Source organism: Cyanistes caeruleus, chromosome Z (assembly GCF_971803275.1).
Source record: "Cyanistes caeruleus chromosome Z, bCyaCae1.hap1.1, whole genome shotgun sequence".
NCBI lineage: Eukaryota > Metazoa > Chordata > Aves > Passeriformes > Paridae > Cyanistes > Cyanistes caeruleus.
This window is the reverse complement of record NC_141732.1, coordinates 16,793,200-16,815,214: the sequence shown is the minus strand read 5'-3', so window position 1 is coordinate 16,815,214 and position 22,015 is coordinate 16,793,200. Positions and strand designations below refer to the sequence as shown.

Here is a 22,015-nt window from a genome sequence, read left to right as displayed (position 1 = left end):
GGTCTTTGAGATGAGAGAACCCTGAGGGCTAGTCTTGTCAATGAACACAATGCAAAGAAGGTATTCAGTGAATCTGCCTTCTCTGTCCGGATCCCACTCTGCTTAGTAACTGGGACACATTATCCTTAGTATTCTGTACCTCTGCCACATGGAGACTGTGATGTGGGTAGTAACTGGATTACATGTAATGGCACCATGTCATTCCAAACTCAGAAGCTGGTGTAGTTTACTGGAAATGTAAGTCAATACAACTTTCAAACTACAACAGAAAAATGCAACCACCCACAAACACATGGTTTTCTTCCAGAGCTACGGTATTCTGACTGCCAGATCAACCACCTAAACCAATCTGGACCAGTCTGGAGGAAGCATACATTGCATCTGAACTAGTCTTTAACAAACTCTTTAATCAATTTGGCCTCTCTAATCTAGTCCCCTAAAGCTGGAAGTTTCTGAAGAAAAGAGTTTTCATTTCAAAGGCTGGAATGAAAAACATATTTTATGTTGCCAGTCATGCCAGCCATTACTGATTGATTTGTGCAGTAAAGAAAGCTTAAAGTTGTTAACTGCTGTTTTCTGCTTGTGTGTATTTTTATGGTGTGAGCTAGCGGCAGGAAGAGATGTGGATGGTTCTGCCGAAGGCCGAGAACAGTGAGGACTGCTAAGCAGTAGCATGTGTTAGCAGAAATGAATAACTGAGAAAAGAAGATCGAGCAAGATGTAATTAGCTTTGAACTACAGCTTCCTCTCCATTTCAGTCAAATGTGTTCAGAGGAGTATGTGTCTTTTGTTGGGAAAATGCCAAGTAAAAACGGGTGGTAACATTTGCACAGCAGTGTAGAATGAAGCTGAGCAACACTTCTAGGTTTCATTCCAAGATATTTGGACAAACATGAAAAATGTTTTGAAAGTACTTATGGGCACAGATTTTTTTTTTTTTCCCATGTTAAAGTTTTGCACATTTGAAAATTTTTATTCCATTCTAGAAGATGAGCCACCTCTTTCCTCAAAATAAAAAAAATCTGGTAAACTCTAAAATAATATTTTTTTTTTGTTTAATTTTTAAAGTTCCAGTGGCTTTAACTGAATGGTGCACATGGTCATTATGATTGTTTTCTCAAACAATCCATAGAATAGAGTATTTGCTGACTATTCTAAGACTGTAACACTTCCTTCCTTAATTTCTCTATATCCAAACAGCCTCCACATTTATTCTATTGTACTTAATATCTCCCAGTATTCCTCCTTATTATGAAGCTTTATTTTCTGCAACATGATCTAATAAAAGGAAATTTTGAATTATAGGTTGTTGGGGGTTTTTTTCATAGGAAATAATTTTCCTTCTCTTTGGCCTAGGTGCTTCAATGAGAATATCCTGTTCAGTCACTGGTGAAAATCAGCTCTTAAGCAGAATTCAGCTGATACCATACCATTTTTCCAGCTGTGCTCTCTCCATGTTCCCACCAAGATACCTTTTTTTCAGATGACAGTAGGATTCCCTTTAGAAAAAAGCTTTCAGGAATGGAGCACTGTTGGATTCTATTCACTCAATTCATGACATTTTCAGTTGGAGAAAAGAGAAGACAAAAGTCTTTCTCAAGTTCTTTAAACACTCTTAGTTAACAGGTATATCCAAACATAAGGGATACTGATGTGAAGAATATTGTTCTGCACAGCTTCGGTACCTCACCTTGAGTATTGTGTGCAGTTTTGGGCACTGCAATATAAGAAAGGCATTAAGCTATTAGACAACATCCAAAGGAGGACAAGGATGGTGAAGAGCCTTGAGGGGAAACTGTATGAGGAGCAGCTGAGGTCACTTGGTCTGTTCAGCCTGAAGAAGATGAGACTGAGATGTCATCACAATCTGGAACTTCCTTGTGAGGGGAAGAGGAGGGGCAGACACTGATCTTTTCTCTGTGGCAACCAGTGACAGGACCCAAGGGAACGGCCTGAAGTTGTGTTAGAGGAAGATTAGACTGGATATTAGAAACAGGTTCTTCATCCAGAGGACATTTGGGCACTGAAGCAAGCCCTCCAAGGCAGTGGTCACAGTCCCAAACCTGACAGAGTTCAAGCAGAATTTGGACAATGCTCTCATGCACATGGTATGACTCTTGGCAACGGTGTTGTGCAGGGCCAGGAGTTGGACTCAATGTTCATTTTGAATGCCTTCCAACCCAGCCTCTTCTGTGAATCTGGGATTTTGTGCAATAAGTGTTCCACTCCATCCATGAAGATTTACAAAACTGGTTAAGCCAGATGCATGAGTCATTATGCTCTTAAGAGCAAGTGGTAGCAAAGAAAACTTCTGTCCAATTAAATTCCCTTTAGACAGAAAATCCATTGCTGGATGCACCACAATACTCACACAGGCTCTGAGGAGTAGTTTTACCATTCCAAACTGTTTAGAGAGCTCACATTTATAAAACAACTTTTCTTCTCATGAAGAAAAGAAGAGGGAACCTTCCTAATTAATTACAAAGGTCTGACTGAACTGGCACATTCATTGGAATACTTGGAATCTATTCCCATACATACAAAAACTTATTTCTTCCCAGGAAATGTATCCAAATTAATTGCACAATTCGGTGTAAAGTTCATTAAATCTATTACACATAAAAGGACACATGGCACACATATTTTGGTACTAAGTGTATTTTCAAAGTGTGTTGAATTTTTTCCAAGAAATTACATATATATATATGGATCTTGAACTTTTACAGAGAAGTCAAGCTCTTTAACCAAGAACTTTATATAATCTTATTAAACAAAGTTTTAAAAAACTACACCATCCAGCTATGAGAAGAGTTTGCCTCTTAGACTTCTAACTCATCAAATTATAGTCTGGCAGCAAGTGAGGTGCCTTTTTGTAAGAGGTACCTGTGTCTCACTTATCATGGCACATCATGTTATGAATCAGCTCTGATGCAGTTAGGAAATTCTCCATAAAATCTGAAGTGGAAAAGCATATTTCCTCTATACATATAGGAATTCATATACCTAATTCATATTTCTGTTCTATTTTATATTTTATGCTTGCATATTGGCTACAAGGTCACTTTCTTTGAGAACTCCTTGGCATCTGGAAGTATTATTTCAAAAGGCAGCAGAACTAAGGTCTTATTCCCACTGAATTCTGTGAACTAGCCAAATTCAGAATCAGGCTGCAGTTCAGGCTTGGGAAACTCCCCAAGTGGTTGTCAGGTTCTGTCCTTCCTCTTTGGCTTGCAGCAGTATGAAGATTTATGGAAGAATTGAGAACTATTTTTAATGAAAGTTTACTGTTCCCTGTTCATTATCTGTGTACGGTGATTTTAACTTTTTATATTTTTATTTACCATTTCTATCTCCTTTTCTCTCATTTCTCCTTTTCAATTATGATTTATTTATATGCTATGAGGTCTCTATAAGAAAGAAAGAGTCTTTCTTAGTCTGATTGTTATTATTTAGAGTATGAAATTAATCAGCTTCCTTCCATGTTGCTAGTAAATTTCAATAAATCATCTCTTTGTTTTTTAATTTTTCCTCCTTTCAGAATAAAAGGGAGATAAAGACATACATTGAAGATCTCAACATTTGTCATATTGGACTAAATCAAAGTTCCAGCATTCACTTGAAAGAAAACAAGAAATTAAGTCTCTAAAGTTTATGCTTTTTATATAGTCACAACTAGAAATAAGAATTTAAAAGCATCATCTGTTTTTATATCCACCTATTCACCTAAAATGTCAATTAGCAGTGGAAAAGAAACAATTCATGTATGTTTATAAGACAGTAAATTACAGCAGTTTTGTAAGTATCCACCATCTCTTTATCTCTGGTGCCCATTAGCACTTACCTGTTTGCACTTTATGCCAAGTCTATTCAATCCTCAGGGACAGACTCCAAGGAAAAGGGGCCCACTTACAGATGTTAAAGACTGCACAGTTGTAGTCTTTCTGCAGAAAATATTTTACATTTAGAGTCCAGGCCAAATAATTGATAATATTACAGAGCATGACAAATGTATGGCCTCCTTTTCATTGAAAAACTTCAAAAAGGTCTGTAATGCTACAAAAATTACTTTTGCAAGCTTCTTATTTTTCTTTCTTTTATATTCCTGAATGCCCAGCACAAAGGACCTATGTAAGTTACTAGGACTTTGTAGTAAATAAGTACTTTTTTAAAAGAAAAATTACATGCAAACCTTTTAGCTTTGCCACTTTTTGAGAGCAATATATAACTCTACAATTAGCTGCCATTTCCTCTCTGTAATATTAAAGGAACTCATAGATCTTCAGTTGCTATCAAAATGTCTCTGTAAACTATGCAACCTTCCACACAAAAGATAATTATGAAAGTGCCAACAATCATTTGACCACAACCAATAAATAATTTATGAGCTGAATGTCTAAGTAAGTATGATTCAGAAGAAAGTGTGTTATAGATTAATAGATTCAACATTTAACAGATTTGCATTTTTAACGTGTTCTTTTTTTTTTTTTTTGCTAGTTCCTACTATGTTTAGTATCCTAGCCCACAAAACAACTCCTGACAATACAATCTATAAGTGAATATGCTGGCATCCCTATTAATTAGTCTCTTTGATGCTTAAAATACCTTTGTCTTCCTTCCAGAGTTAAGGGAAGAGAATTTTTAGTAAAGGGAGAGAGAATTTTTAGAGTGAAACTAACTACAAATATTCTGTTCTGCTTACTAGATAGATAGATAGATAGATAGATAGATAGATAGATAGATAGATAGATAGACAGATAATCTTGATTTTCATACTGTTTAAGGGTAAAACTAGTTCTGGTTCTGCTGTGAGTGCTATGCTAGCCTTTGGTAATTTGGCTGCTGTAATCTATATTGTCTAAGTACTGTCAGAGGACTGATTAGTTAATTTTAAAACCAGAATAGGCCATTACAGTCAAACAGTCTGACCCTTGGTGTGATGTAGGTTGAGGAGTGTTTCCAAGTAATTCCTGCAACAAACTCAGTCATCTATGACTAATAAGTTGTGGTTACACTAATGATTCTTTTTGACCACCATCCTCATCACACAGAACAAAGGCTCATGCAAATTACAACTACACAGAAGAATATTAGAGTTTAGATCCTAAGTAAGTTTAGCAAATTTGTCTGTGAAGCATGGTCTGAAAATGTCAGAGATCATTTTTTTTCTGCCTTTTCAGCGCTATGGATAATTATTGTTTGATCTTCTGGCCTTCAGTCATACTGACACAGTGAAGTTTCAAATTCTATCTAAGAAAGAAGTTTCAAATTTCTGTCACAGGAAATATGCTAAGAAAAAAATTCATTTACCATGCAGTTTGCTAAAACATTTGATAGAGACCACAGGCATCCCTTTTTTCCTTATAGAGGACTTTCAATTTGCCTGAGCAAAATAATCTTCTAGTTCTAAGAAAATGCTTAGAAATATACACAATATATTGAATATATACAATGTATATGAATATACATCATCATCATCCTGTGCAATGCATTTGCTGCCAAACCCCAAATCACAGGGACCATATGCAGTTTCAGCTTCCTAGAGCAACAAAGAGTGAAACTGGAAGAGGCTTTATAAAATAAGCTTGTGGTGTGTTCCACGTGGCCACAGGTCTTCTGGTTGTCTTTGGACAAATCCCTAAGAAATTCATGCCTCCATTTTGTTAGTTTCATGTTCCCAGCCCATCTAGATCCAAGATTCAGTGTAAAAGTCAGTATGGATACAAAGTGGGCTGGCTTTGAGGAAATCACTCATAGGCAACCCAGGACACTCCAGCTTGTCAGATCTGCCCACGAAGGTGGGTGACTGGAGTCACTCATCTCTGCTTTACATCAGGTTTCCTACTTTGTTCCTCATCCAGAGAGAAGTGTGCAATGATATATGATGAAGAAAATACTTCAGAAATCAGAATAAAAAGATCCATGGAAGCACATAATTCTCCTGCAATGAGAGTTTCATTTTTTCAGAGCTTTTTGCTGATTTGTATAAGAGTGAAAGAGCTCCCCATTCACAGGAGGTTTGGTGTCTAACTCAGCAAGGATAACCAGTCTGTATGGTGAAAAGCACTAAGGACAGAGGCAATCCCAAAGAGTATAAATAGTTTTCAGCACACATTGGGCAACTATTTGGAGAACAAAAATAGTCTGTGTGTGAGGCTTTGGGGGTGGGTGAGGGTAGTACAAGTGCCAATTCAAAGCTGGAGACTGGCTGACCTAGATGGGCTTCCTGACCTTTTTCCATCCTTAAAACCTCCCCATTCTTCTCTGGACTGGAAGACGTCTGTTTGTAATTAGGGGCAGTTGCTGCTTTCTCTGGCTCCCTCCTTCTGCGGGTTAGTTGTGCTTGGCATGAAGTAGCAGAATTTGAGGAGCGCTCGTGCCCCCCACTTCAGCAATTCATTAAGCCAATCAGTGGAAAAAATGACAATACTCTCTGGTGTGGAACACAGGTGTTAAAATACTTTATTAAAACAGAGAAAATAACACCTATTAGGAAGTGACCCTGAACTCATACTTTTTATTATGGGTGGGAGAAGGCATTTTCCTTTTAATGTACTGTAAATGCTGTTGTTTCTTTCATGCTGTTTAGCATGGAAATGCATGCAATCTATTTTTATTGCATACAGTTTTGTTTTAGCCCCCTGAAGAGCTGACCTATGACTTAGCAGGTTCCTTTCTTTAATGGTGCATTTTTTTGTTAGAAATTTAGCCAGACCATAAAACAAACTTCAAAATAACTCTACTGGCTGATTTCCAGCAACAGTGTGTGAGGTTATTCCTGTAGAACTACAGAGAACAAGAAAAATTGTCAGAAAATTCTGAGCTTGATGGCCTTCTGATGAGTGTCTGTGAGAAATGCCATTCTTCTCTATAAATCAGGAAAAACAGCACTCATGAGGAAGGATCAATGCCTCACCCATGCTCTTCTGGAAAGTGTCCTTGCTGTTGGCCATGGCTTGATGAGCTGTGGGTGTAACCTTGCAAATCAAGCACCCACAATCATACAAACTATTTCAAAATTGTACAGCTAATGTCCACTCCTGCATCTCACAGTGAAAAGCACACTGGGCGATTCAAGATGCGTGTTTCTGCTTTGGGGTTAAACAAGAAAGCATTATTTCAAAATGATCCCAAAAATATGTTCCTAATATACAGAGATAAAATACTTTGCATACAAGAGGAAACATTAAAACGTCCATCCATTTTACTTCACATTGTTAAATACTCAGGCTTGGACTCAGGAGAGCATTTCGGCATGTACCTAAGTACTAATGCCTGAGATGCAAAACTTAGGTTATCCAGGAAGAGGAAGTACAGCTTTCAGATACCAGTTAGGGTCTGTGTGTGTGCATGCGAGTGTACAATTCATAAAGAAAGCAAAAAGTGGAAATCAGGGGCACTTAAAAGACAAAGAAATGAAGAAAACAACAAGCTACATATTATTTTTTATGGCACATTTTTATTCAGAGAAGTAAGATATACTAAAGGAAAAGAAATTTGTTCTGTTCTGCATTCAACCTCTGTCGAAAGAGGAATAGTTGCCCAGAGAAAGCTGGGGAAGTATCTGGAGCACAGGTCTGATGAGGAGCAACTGAGGGAGCTGGGACTGTTTCAGCTGGAGAAAGGAAGGCTAAGGGGCACCTGTTTGCTTTCTACAGCTACCTGAAAAGAGATTGTGGACAGGTGGGGGTCAGCCCCTTCCTCCAGACAACTACCAACAGGACAAGAGGCAAGTTGCTCCAGGGGATGTTCAGGTTGGATATTAGGATAAATTTCTTTGCTGAAATAGTGGGTGAGCATTGGAACATGCTCCCCAAGGAAGCAGTGGTTTCACCATCCCTGGACATGAAGGCTAGTAGACATGATAAATTGTGATACAGTTTAGTGGATATGGTGCTATTTGGTTAAATTTTGCACTTGATGATCTTGGAGGACTTCTCCAACCTTGATGACTCTACAGTTCTGTTCTGTGATATGATCTGCTGGTGTAGAATCTGTCACTAAAAAACATTGCTGAATTCAGTACCGTTCATGGATCAGAAAAATTGTCTGTGGCTTTGGTGGTTAATTGCTTAGCAAAGAAGGAGTCATAAAGAACTCAGTGCTCTCTGTGGAACAGCAGGGCTGGGAGGTTCATCACAGCTCCCCCTCTTCAGCCATCATCAGAAACACAGGCATCTAAGTGATAAGAAAAGTAATAAGCTGATGAGGTAGTGGGGATAGGTAATAGCTCACAGTTCCGTAGCAAACTAAGATATGGAAAAATTGTGTTGAGAGACCTCTTGCATGACTGATTGAGACAGGAAGAAGAGCGATGGAAAGCAGAAATATGGGGCAAATAAAAAGATAAGGGCTACCATAGGCTACTGAGGATCTATATCCAAGGGACCTTTGCATGGATTACAAGAAATGACAGCTCAGCCCTGAGAATAAGGAAGACACACCAGGCCTCAGGAAAACATTCCAAAAAAAGGGTTCAGAGCTTTTTAGAATGTGCACATTAGAGGATTTATATTTGACAATATCTTTATCCTGGTGAGGACTGGATGTTTCAATAACTATTGGTGTCTCAAATGCCTGTGGGTCTGAGAGGTTTGTTTTTTTTGTGGGCTGGGGGTTGATTTCTTTTCAGGGGTTGATGTTTAGAAATAACCTTTTTTCTACCAACATCTGATGAATCTTTCTTCACAACTGCTATTAGTCTGGCATTAATATTTTTGTGCTTAATTTGATTTTTAGAGTTTCTCTCTGGGAATATTGTAGAGAAAACATAAGTCTGATATCTAGCAGTGCACCCATACTTGGCTCAGCATCGCTCAGTTTTGTTCCTTCAATTCATTTCCTTCAATTGGCCTCTCCTTGAAAATTTCAGGAGATTCTTCAAAATGCAATATACAAGTAGAAGGGCTTTATGGTAGAATGGGCAGCCTTTCCACAGCTAGCCTACAACATCAAAAAAAGTCCCAACATAAAACACTGTCTAATTACACTCCTTACTTTAGTCAAATTGACCAAAGATTTATGTATGTATTTTTAAGCATCAGAGACTGGTATTATGCCTTCATTTCCTTACTAGAGAAAACTTTTAAAGCATAAAAATTAAGGTAGACTATCATGTAAAATCTGCAAATGAAAAATAAGTTTTGGGAATATGAATTTTCTTAGGTTTCTGTAAGATAAAATATCCCTCTGAAAAATTTGATATCAAGGTTTGGCTGTGAGCACCAGAATAATACACAAATAAAATATTTGCATAGCTTATAAAACTCTCAAGTTGAACATTAAAGCATCCATTTGCAATGAATATACTATAATTGAAAGGACTTGAAGTGAATCAGAATTTTGGATTCCCCAAACATAAGGCATGTCATAAACAAGTCAATTGATTTGTTCAGTATACAAAGTAATGGATGGATGTATGCATTACAAGGAAATCATTCTCTCCTCAGGCTCTGTGCCTCATGTAAACCACATCAGTAAGGCAGAAATAGTTCTCTGGTTTAACCTATGCTCCAAGATCTCATTAAACTAGATTACTACTGTAGCATGATAGGGAGGATTATTCTGTCTTCCTCCTTGTGGATTTTTGTTAGAATATGTATGGGTACTGAAGCTTTACAAATTTGAGTGTGGAAGAGAAGTCAATAGAGGTAACAAAGATCATACACATACAGGCAGTATTTAGCATCAGCATGGGATATAATCTATTATATGGGACAGCAGAAAAATAAAAAATAAAAAGAAGGAAAAAAGCAAAAAAAATAATAAGGTGAAGATCATTACTATATCATTAGGGAACTAGGTCGGTGCTTTTGGTCACCTAGACACTTCTGAGACCACTGCCTTTATGTTTTGTCCTTAATCATCTTTTAGACCCCTTTGGGCTGATACTTGCAAGTTTACTTGAAGGACACAGAGAAACATGATTGCATGTGAGTAACATACCTCCTGTTTAGGTCAACCTAACCTGTGTTGTCAGATCAGCCAAAACACCAACCTCAACTGAGTGTTGGGGACGCCTCAATCTCAGCAGAAACATTCACCCTCTAGTTTATAATCATAATAAATAGTCATTCACAAAACAATTGTGAAGCCTCAATTCATTTTGAAAGGATCTGCCCTCAATTTGTTCATCTCAGCAATCTGAGCATCTGCACAGCGAGAACACAGTGCAGATGATCATATACAGACTGTGAAATGTAATGGGAAAAGGGCTAGCATTTGCAATTGCCATGATTTCTAGACCTAATCCTAGCAGCAGCCATTTTAGCAAAGCACTGGAAAAGCGACCATTTTGCAGAACATTTTCTCCTGTGGTGACAGAGAGAGGGAAATTTCATTCTTTGATTCGAAGTTAAAGAAACAAAAGCATATCAAAGGATTCAGGCGGATCAGAGAGCAAATATAGAGACCCTTCTCAGTAAATTTTGGGAAGAGTCATCTGATACTACTGAGTAAAGAGAGCAACTAATTCTAAAATCTGTTTAAATTGTTAAACTTATGTTAAATGTGAAGGGATTCTGCTTCTCACTGAACTCATCCCAGCAGTATCACAGTTTTTATACCACACTTCTAAATGTTTTTTACCAGCTGTGAGATTATGAGACAATGTAGTGATTATAAAGCCTGATCCAACTTCTCACTGAATATAGTGGCAATCTTCTTGTTGACTTCAAAGGCAGTAGGACCAAGCGCTAAATTAGGACTTCAAAATGTCAAGTCCTCTGAAAATTCCATTGTAAAAGCCAATGATAAATGCAAATGAAGCTAATGCAGCAAAGAAATATTAAAGTTGAAGACTTAAACCTCCGCAAAAGTACAAGAACTGTAATTTAATCTTATAGTAAATTATCCCAGCCCTCCTGCGTGGCACTTGCAGACTATATTGCAGCCACTTGCTTTTTCTTTATCAAAAATTTAATAGTGTTTCTTTTTGGGTTTGTTTGTTTGTTTGTTTTGGGTTTTTTTTTGTTTCTATTTTCCTTGATATTAATATATTAATTGGCTGCTAAGCAGAGCTTTTGATCTGGCTGACCACTGGAGCATACCAACAGGTAACAATAACAACCCCCTCCAGCTCAAGAAAGACCTGCCTGAAATTCTTAATGGCATCTTTGAGCTCCCTCTCCCTGAGCTTCTTTGATGGTGTCAGTTTGACTGCCAAAGGAAATAAAGTCTTTCTCATGACACACTATTCTATACAGGTGCAATGGAGAAAAAGTGCATTCTCAAAACTCATGCCTAATTTGATGAGTTAGTAGTCCAGAAATTCCTTTGAGGAACATGTGCCTACTGTGAATGTGCTGAGATGCTTATGGGCTGGTTCTGAGTCAACAGCTACCCTGCAGCAGAGCTGGTATTTCTTCTTAAACACATGGGCTGCATTTTATGGAGAAAGAATTCAATGTAGTTCAGCCAACCATTCCACACCTGCCCTTCCAAGCTTGCAAGGACATACTACCACCTACAGCCACCTACATACCATCCACATAAACTTCCTGCACCTTACTTCTCCATCCATAAAATGTGAGAACAGCACGGCACTGCTTCTCTGAAGGCTTGTGAGATTAATGGCTTTGAATCTTTTAAGCACCCTGATACTGTGTTTAACAGAGCTGCATTACTAAGATAGATTTGAGGCTTCTTCATGAAGGTCCTGGAGAAGAGAGCACAGTATATCCCAGTCTGTCTTAATGCACTAGGGGAAGGGAAAGGGTCTTGTCCTAATGTTCGTTCCTAGTTAAAAATCTGTTCTGGTGGTATATATCTGCACAGTATGTGCCATTGATAAATAGTTTTTCTTGGCAGTGGACCAAAATGTTCAAAGTTTTCAGGTCTCTCCATATGATATAAGTGTTTCAACAGGCCAGAGAGACATGCTGTTAGGAGGGCATGCGTGACAGGACATACTCGCAATTCATCTGCAAATTATTTCATTTCATCTGAACCCTGTTCTGCTTAACGAGGGAAAAAAGAATTTTGTTAGATAGAGCATTGCTCAAGACTGAGCAAAGGATTGTATTAGATAAAAATTCTCTCATGCCTATTCTTTTTGTTCTTTACTCGCTTTTCCCAAAGAATATTAGCAACTGCACTGATATATTATGTTCTCCTGACTCTTTTTGTACTTAACAGTGTGCTAAACAGTATTACAAGTAAATCAAAGGCTAACAGATTTCTACTTTCTAACAATAACAAGTTACACTTGTCTTCTCATCTACTGCTTTCTGGAATCTAGATCAATTGATCCAATCTTTTTCTAAGCATAAAAGCCATTCTGTTCTCCTTTTCTGTTTGATATTCTTAAGCTATTATTATTGTTTGTTTTCATTAGAGTTTCTATCAAGACCTAGTCAAAATCAAGGCCCACCATAATATGTACTGAACATAGCACACTATCAAACACTCCTTTTTCCTAGATATTTGTATAATAGTAACCAGCAGAAATGTTATAAAATAATCCCTATTTTAAAAGTAGGATAGTAAAGTGTAGGTCTTTAATGATATTTAAGTATTTAATTCCCTTTGCACAAGGAAGCCATATTAATGCTGGAGTCCTCAGGCTTTCCTTTGTTTGCCACAGGCTGTGAATATGTGGCACAAAGACAACCCAAAGCAGTTTCTGAGTATCACTTGGAAGTATTTCAGATATAATGATTAATATGTACACTGCAGCCTGATAATTTCTGCTTTAATGCAATCTTTGCTCTGTTTTGAACAATGGCACACTCAGTGAAAAGATTTTTTTTGTCTGTTCTGTCTGAAAAAATAGCTGGATTTTAACAGTTTTCAAATACTTTCAAGTAGCTGGGCTGCAGTGTTGCAGCATTTCACAGAAAGTTTCCAATTACACTGGATGTCAATGTAGATCACTGGTCCTAGTGACAGGAGCATCTTAAATATTTTCCTGATATACTTCTTCTATTTGACCAACACTAGGTAAAATATCAAATTCTGTCTATCATGGATGACTAAAACTTGCCACCCAAGCATTCAGAAACCTATGTATCTCCTTCATCTCAGAGGTATGTTATTTTATTGCTGTTTTTTCTTCAAAATCCCAGCTACTCTTGGGCATTTGTGCCTTTCAGCTGTTATGGAGGTGGAAGGCAGACAAGCATTCAAAAGCCAAGGTTTAAGGGCATGGGGTGCAAGAGCAGGAGCACAAGGTTATGAAACAACAATGTCAGACATGTGGCAGCTATAAAGTACCCAAACTACCTTTCTGCTCAGTGACATGGGAACAGATGTCACTGGTATTTACTGTGCCAAACTGGGTGGTCAGCTGGTACTGCTAAAGGGCAAGTGTTGTATAAGGAGTTGCTAGCTAATGCTTGTTCATAAGAATTCCTTATTTCCTACAGTACTGTTGTTGATTACTGCTTCTCTCACAGAACCCGAATGTGATTTGGATGGATAGCAGCAATTTTCTCAAAGCTCATAAATGAAGATCACATGATAAATACTCCTCAAGCTTTGCCTGACAGGAGCTTCACATCCAATGAGACCTCTCTGAGATTTCATTGACAGCTACTCCAGATCAGAAGGCAAGGGGAAAGTGATGAAAGCAAGCTGATGTGGAAAGTTGGAAGAGACCTTGTAGAATTGCAGTGGTGTACCACTTCCCATCCTTAGCATTTCCCACAGCGGAGATGAAAGGAGTTTGTGCAAGTGTCTGTCAGACAGAACCTGGCATGGTGTACATCACAACTCCCCTTGCAGAGCACAGCCATGCAGAACGTACATGACAAAACAGATGTAAATTTTTGAGGAGAAACAAGCAGGTGAGGGTAAAATGTATCCAGAATCTGTTCCTTCCAGCTAGACCTTGAAAACCTGAATTAGGGAACAACTGTTCCTTTACACCAACTCAACAACCTGCTGTGCCACAATGTAGGAGTTGAAGAGCAGCAGAGAACATCCTGCTTACCATAAAGCTCTTGACCCCATCTGACATCATGTCAGGACAGCTGCGGGGGCATCCATGCGTGCAGGCTTTGCTGGATGTTTCTTCATGTTTTAGAACAATCTGTGAGCAGGACAGCCAACCCTCAGGCTTACTAAAATGAATTACTACACATTTTCTGTTTTGTTTTGTGTCAAAAATCACATTATTTAGTTCGCCAAACAAATATACATCAGATTATTACACTGTCAAAATTAAGCATGGAGTATAAGCAAGCAGGTCCTTTATTGTAGAACCACTGGAAGGCTTAGAATTTTCCCTTCACCATCAAGAACATTCACATAAAAGTCTTGGTTTATACAAGATAACAGGACAAGACAAAGAAATAAATCAAACAGATACATCCAAAATTAATTACCAATGTAGATCAGATGAGAGCTTATGGTCTTAGAGATTGATCTTCTTAGACGTTGATCCTTCAAACTTCCCGGAGGCCCCAACACAGTCACCATTGTTTATATAATTTTACGCATTTAAGTAAGTAACAATAACATCCTCCTCATTTCCCATCTTGGTTAATTCGGCTGTGAACTCTTTCTACCCAAGCCTCTCATTTCATGCTAGTACAGCAGGACTCTCATGTTCATTGATGTGTCTGAACTAAACTCTAGCTCTTACCAGATATCCTTATGCAACATGAATTTCAGCTCACACATAATCTCCTGTCATTTTTTTCTGTGCTTCCCAGAAATATTACAAACCACTTCTAACCTTTTTGAAAACTGTGAATTTTGTACTATTATTCAGTTTTTTGAAGGCCATAAAATAACCAAATCTAGTCAGAAATACTGGGAGAAACTGTCCTGTATCTGTATTTCCTTAAACCATGTGGCTTTGAACAAATCTAAGTCATTTAACTTTCAGGGCATTAATCTTTTTTTCATCTCTTTAGCTTATATCTAGGAAGGAAGTAATAAGAGATGGCCAATAGCAAGTTAAATTGTTGAAATATAGTGATAAAAAAGCCTGCTGACAATAAAGTTGAAAAAAGACTGTTTCTAAGACAGGATGCCTAGTTGTAAGTAATTTCAGATATTTAAACTCTGTTTTTTCCAACCCCTGACTCATTTTCTAAAAGTTTTTAAGAAGTTGCCAAAAGAAACAAATATTTGTCATGGAATCTGACATTTTGTGTCCATTACTCTGTAAAGGAAAAATGTCTGCTATCTACTTGAACCTTTTTCCTGCCATGTCAGTCTGATGAGAAAAACTGCATCTTGAAGACAAAAAGAATAGGGCATTAAAAACAACACAAGAGATTGATTAACACTCTGTTGTTATCTACCAAGTGTCAATAACAAAATGCTACTGAGCTCCTGCATTGTTTCCTTCTAAATTTCCAGTCTCACACCTGTCACTTTTCAAGATAACTATCCATCACAGAGTCAAAGTGGCAAACAACTGTGTGGTCCCTTGATAAGAAATAGTGACACAATTTGTCTTCTTCTCCTCCCACAGATTGCAACTAATGGGCTAACAGCAGGTTACAATAGCACAAGACGGATTTGAATGACTAACAGTATCACTATCAGGAAAGTGAGCACAGCTGCAGAATAGCCTAAAGAAACATTTCGGCTCAAATCAAAATCTGAAGAAACGTGCAAAATGGGAACCTAATCACTCTGCTTTAAAAGGATTTAATGGTAGTCTTAAAAGTTAGTTATTGCATATACTGAAGGATTATTTATTACATGCCTTACCCTGTTAATGGTAAATTCTTGCAGAAGCCAGGGCACAGCTCCTGTATAGCAACTAATTTTATAGTGGAAGAAAGCACAGAAGATAGAGAGCATTAAACAGTACAAAATCCTGCCTGAGAACACAATGCATTTTCCAAACTATTCCATGGCACAACATTTAGAAATGTGGAGTTTATAACATGAAAATATGAAATAAAATATACAAATAATGAAGCAAGGGACCTGGAACAAATGCAGCTCCAGTTCAAGAAAAAATTAATTTGAGATCATTTTGTGGAAGGTTAGAGCATGTATTTTCAGAACAACCAGTTATTGAAATTTGTTCAAGCCCTCCTCTTTGTCAGACACCCTCTGCTAAAAATCCATGCGGATAGATCTATATGCATAACGTGGTGTTTCAGTCAGAGACCAAGGAACAACGTTAAAATTGATTGAAACATAAAGTACATAGAGTGATTCGAAAGGAAGACGGCTGTTGTGATAGCTACCCACACGCCAGAAACTATAGATGCAGTAAATTCAGTCTTGTGGTTATTCCTAAAAGAAATCCTAGTAGTGTAACATGAATACAGTCTGATAAATACAGTTCTAAATCAGTCAAATGACCTTAACTTGCCACCATAGTAAGACTGTGAGAAGAATCCTAAAGCCCAACCTATCTTCACATATGTGTTTTTAATTCACTCCAGGATCTGAAGAAGGTAAGAGAACATTTGTTCTGGTCTTCAGGTCCTGCAGTGAAACAAGCTGCCTCAGCTCCTTTAGGACCAAAGCATCCAGGACTTCATTCAGCCAAGGACATGTCCCTCTGCACACGTGTAAGGAAGATGGAATGGGTTAATCTTAAGGAAAGAAGCATGACCCCTGCTAATACGGAAACTTGGTATAGCTGCTGGATCATCCCCTGACCCAGTTTTTGGTTTCCAGAGTCCTGTTCCACTCTCTTTTCAGTCTGACTTCCGTTTCAGATAAGAGCTGTGTTGAACAGAAGCCAGCAACATCTGGATTTCATGATATTGACATCCATGTAGGAAAGTAGGAGGCTTTAAAAAAAAATCCCCAGGATGGCTTCACACCTGAAAATGATTGTCCTTTATTTGCTAGTCACTCCCTCACTCTGATATCTTTGGTTCTCAAACTACCAAAAACTGCAAATATAAAGGAGGTCCTCAGAGAAAGTAATGTAGTACAGTTCCCAGAAGTATTCTGCTCACAGAGTATGGTCCAAAGAAGAATATTACCAGGCTGCAGAGCTATGAGACAGGCAGATGAAGTTCAGCTTGTAACCTGTTGTGAGAAAAACACATGGTCTGCCTGTTCTAACAGTAAGTAGTGCAGTACGCCAGCACTTTTGTGATGCATTATTCAGAGAAAAAACTGGATGAGCTTGAAGAGTGAAGATAAAGAACTGGGATGAGATTTAATAGTACAAAGTGCAACAGCATGAACTTGAAGACTAAAAGCAGGAATTTCTGCTATCAGCTGTAATTCGTCAGTTGGAAGTAAGGAGAAGGAGAAATGCTTTGTTATACTAATTATACACTATAAGATTACGAGTTTGCAATGTTGCTGCAAAAAAAACCCAACAAAACAACAAAAGAAAAAAAAACAAAACAAGACAAAAAAAAACCCCTGCTAGGTGACATATTCCTGTAAAAATTCAGAAGTATGTTCTCCAGCATGTAAAGCACCCATGAAAATACATTTGAAATAACATTCACAGCTGTGACCAGCCTGATGAAACCTTTACCAGGGCTGACTCATGGACAGGGGCAGCCTGCTAGGGCAGACAGAGAAACCAGGAGCCTGGCTCCTGAGAGGGAATGAAAAGGTCTGGCTTCTTTTAGTTTGCAAAACTTGAGGAGGGGTATGACTGCAGTCTATAAATATATAAGTAGTAATCAACAACTGCTACAGAAGGACATTATTGGCACGAGAAAGAAATGCAATGAGTGAGTGTGTGCTTGTAATCAAAGGCGTATTCTCAACCATTAGGGGATTCTGCAAACCCTTTCAGTAGGAGTGGAGGAGTCTGAAAACTCAGCTGCTTTCCAGACAGACATTTTTACCCATCTCCTAAGGTGGTTGCATGACCTAACCGTAAATATTGGTCCAGGAAGTACTTTTCCAGCAGTAAATCCAGTCACCCAGAGAATCAGGGATTGAGCCCTCAGCCCTCCTGCCATCCCAAACCTGAGGTTCAGGAGCATGGCCCAAGGCATATACTGGGGGCACACAGACACAAATCAGGGTGCATCCAATTGTTTCACTGGGCAGGCAAGGCTGAAGCTGCCCTCTAGGAAGCATTCAAGTTCCAAATAATTTACCAGACGCTTACAAGAGACTTACAAAATCTGCTGAGGGAAGTAAACATGTTGGTTTCCTTCCTCACGCAAATGTCTTCCCATTTTTCAGTTATATTCCTTTCTTTGAAGTGTATTGAACTTCCTGATAGTCTGAAATTGCAGCTAAAGTCTAAACTCAATTCAGCTTTAACTGAGTTAAAAAACCAACAGGGAAATGAAAAGTTCTTTTTCTTTTCCCAGTCCCACTTAGTATAGTACTCCCCTCAATCACTTAAGGGTGTTTTATCTAAAATTTCCTTGATTCTTGCGTACGAAAGTGACCTTACGATTCAAATCTTTGTCTTCTTTTCTACACCTACTCCAGGTAGGACAAAAATGTGACCCTGAAAAAAGGTGGGAGAAAAAAGTGCCTAGTTTAATTAATTTAATAAAAGTCTCTAGCATTGAAATAAAATCAACTATCACTGTGTGACCTTTGAAAACTATAAAATTTTGCTGTGTCTTGGTAAAGTAATAATATAAGCAGATTGTGTAAAAGCAACTGACTGTTGTCGGGAAAAATGAAAGAAACATCAGCTATGCTCTAGCTCTCAAATCGTATTAATGTTTTGAGTAAGATATGCAGATTATCTTTCTAATAAATGGCAGAAATATATAAAACACACATCACATAATTTTTTGATTTATCATGCCAATTTGACTACCTAATTTTATTGAAGTTATTTCTACTGCTCCTGATCACAGACCAGCTTCAGACAGACAGGATTTTTTGATGATACGAAGAAGTCATAAAGAGCTTCTTCCTCTTTTTAAATGTTTGTTTTAATTTCCCAGAGCAAGTGATAATTATTAATTATTACTGAAATAATCCCATTTTAAAGCTTGTTTTAAAGCTTTTAAAGCTTAACTTTACATAGCTAAAAAAGGAATTTTACAGGATTGGGGAAGACAAACATGTTGTATTAATGTAATTGTCTTGACTTACACCTTTTCAGACATCCAGGCCACAACACCTCAAAACTGTGTTTTCAGCTCTGCTTGAGCCATTTCATGAGAGTTTGTGTAGACAGTAAAGACATCAACTTGGTTTCCAAGGCAGAAATCTCTGTCAGAGATGAGTATTCCTGTTTTCTTCTGTGTCCTGGTATCTCAGCTGAGACAGGACAAAAGACATAAAATATATGAGGCCCAAGCAGAAAACATTGTATGGATATTTAAGGATAACCTACGTAAGTCAGTTATATCTTTGCTACTTGTAACTAGTAAGACTATCTATCAAACATTCTTTCTGAAAAGCCTTCATATTGTACCCAGTATCACTTTCTTTCCCTTCATTTCAGACATTTACGCCTGTAGGAACAGCTAGGTGTACAGTACAGTACAACCAGTACAGACACTTCATTTGATCAACTATGTCTTTCATAGATAGGACTAGAAAATTTATTAGAAAATATATATTGCAGTCTATGAATCTCATTTTTTGTTCCATTTTCTGTACAGAAGTTAAAAAAAAAAAAAAAATTAAAAGGGATTTTTAAGGTACTTTTACCATTAAATCACTACAGTGTTAACATTGTTGGTATTGTAGCAATGGTAACTCCAGGAAAGCATCCTCTCTTTCTCCTTCTTTCTCTCTTTAAATTTTATCTAAAGCCTTGCAAAATACTTGCATCCACATAACCCGCCCTTGCTGACTTGACAGAAGATTAATGACATCATGATGTTCTTGATATGCCTACCACCCTGGTGAATAATCTCTCCTTTTGCACATTAGAAGTGAGATGGGGACTGCACTGGAGAGAAAAGGACAGCATGCCATGCAGAACTGTCATGCAGGCTGCTGTCCCCCCACTGCTAATTATGACATGCCAGCCCCACATTGTTAATCAGCGCTTCCAGTCTTGTGCCTCCCCCCTTGCTCCGGACAGAGCCTGGCTCCTCGCTGCCAGCTCGCAGGATGCTGAACAAATGCCTCACATAATGCAAGGACAGCTGCACCGTCGGGAAAGGCACCAAAAGGACAAGGATTTCAGAAAAATGTTTGGTTCATGCAAGACTATCATGGAGAAAAATCTGAGACTTGGTTCTCAGTGTGATTTTTTTTACTCTGGGATTCACTTTGTCTGGTCTGTTCATACAACTTCCTTGCAATAATACACCTGAAAAGTGCCTTTTTTTGAAAAAAAAATTCCTTTTTTTTTCAATCTCTTGTAGCCTTTGTTAGAGCATGGGTTGGTGTGGGCATTAGGATTTGCTTGTCAAGGAAGAAGAATATTCTTATCTGATTCTCATGTTCTTGTCCTTTTCCTTGTTACTAGTCCCTGCTTTTTGCTTTTGGATAGTTTAATTAAAAAAAAAAAAAAAAAGCCAACAACAAACAAAAAACAAACCCAAACCAATAACAAAAAACAGCAACAATAAAAACTCAACTTTTTTCCTGTCCTTTTCTTTGTTCTGAGCTTAGTTCCATTTTTTCCCTCTCTCTCTCTCTCTCTCTCTCTCTCTCTCTCTCTCATACTTCCTTTGACCTTTTCCTCTCTTATGCTCTCTCTTTTCTTTGTCCACATTGGCAAGAGGCTTTAGCTTATGCTCTTTTATGAACCTTCTGCTTCTTCTCATTTAAACTCTCTGGACCTGATTTGCAGCTGTGTTATTCTTCCTGCAGCCATTCACACATGTGCAACACAGGTGTAAAATACTACCATTTTTATTTATGTTGCTTGTAAATGTCAGCAAGGGAGAAATCAGAACCTGTCCTTCACAGAGTGAATCAGCAGACTTTCAGGAGTGTCAGATACATATGAGCAAACCCTGTTAGTCACCAATTACCCCCATTCCATGCCTGATTTCTCACAAACCCTTATGCTATTGCTTAGCCCTCCAGCTCTTCATTGTTCTCAACAGCTCCTTTAATCCAGATTTTCTTTAAAAGAAAGGATGTTTCACTTTGATTTTGGGGGTTTTTTTCCTCTTTTTTTTTTACAGCTTTCAGACCCTTGGACAACTGAGCATAAAATACCCACATGGACTCAGGTATCTGCATGTCAAGTTTACCCTCTCAAGCCACAAACAGCACAAGAGTGACTGCAGATAGAAAGAGAACCCTTACACATATATATTCCTTTAATGAACAAAGCTGCATTGCATTTTGCTTATTCTAGAGCTTCTCTGAATTCATTGAAACACCTGATGACCTTACAGGATCAGGAGCTTTGCTGACTACTCTGACTTGAGTCAGATGTACTTTTAAAAATCTCCCTTCTTTTCAACTTCCGAACCACTACAAAAATAAGTAATTGCAGCAGGAAGAAAAAGCTGAAAATTTAAGTGACAAGAATTCAGCATCAGACTGTTTTGTTCTGTCAGCATCGATTGTTTCAGCTTGCTCTTGCATTGCCACTCCTGCTCAAGGTGTGCTGCAAGAACAGCAGGAAGGAAAGCTCTTTGGGAGGAGGGCTCAGGTAACGTGGCACCCCACTCTCTGCTCTGGCTCTGTGTATGAAGTATCTCAGAAAATAAACCCTTGAGAAACCTTTCCTAATATCTTTTTAGCCCTTTTTGCCACCATTTCATTGTCAAGCTCTATCATCCCTTTAGATATTTAGCTGTTGCACATTTCACCACAGGCTGCTTTGTGAAGCTGCTCGTTTCCATGTGTGTCCCTGTGATAAATTTTATCAGTGCTCAGCTAGAGGGTTTTCAACCAGGCAGCTGCAGAGTGGCTTTTTATCTGCTATGGCAAGCCCCAACGAAAATGCAATTTATTTTTTTTTTAAATTAACCTTATTTAAATTGTCACATTTATGTCTCTAGATGTGGACTCAGCAGTTTGTGCTCCCAGAGAAAGCTTACATGGAAACAGGGAGCCTAGCCATGAAATAAGAATATTACTGGGATGAACGAAACAACAAATCATAATTAAAAACTATTACCAGCTCTCTGCTTCTAAGCACCAAAAATGCAATATCTTTCTCACTTGTCTCTCCAGTTGCACTTATATACATAGCTGTCTGAAGTGACAATGGCATTGTTTTCTCCACATTTTT

At 38.1% G+C, this 22,015-nt stretch overlaps 1 long non-coding RNA gene across 1 annotated transcript; it reads right to left on the bottom strand.

Annotated features, from left to right (window-relative positions):
* Nucleotides 1-3,847: 3,847 nt before the first annotated feature.
* Nucleotides 3,848-19,769, bottom strand: LOC147648177 (uncharacterized). The gene is made up of 3 exons (XR_015280817.1): nucleotides 19,519-19,769; nucleotides 18,955-19,122; nucleotides 3,848-3,941 (listed from the first exon to the last, which is right to left on the bottom strand). It is a non-coding gene; the product is annotated as an uncharacterized LOC147648177 (long non-coding RNA).
* Between the last annotated feature and the right edge of the window lie 2,246 nt (nucleotides 19,770-22,015).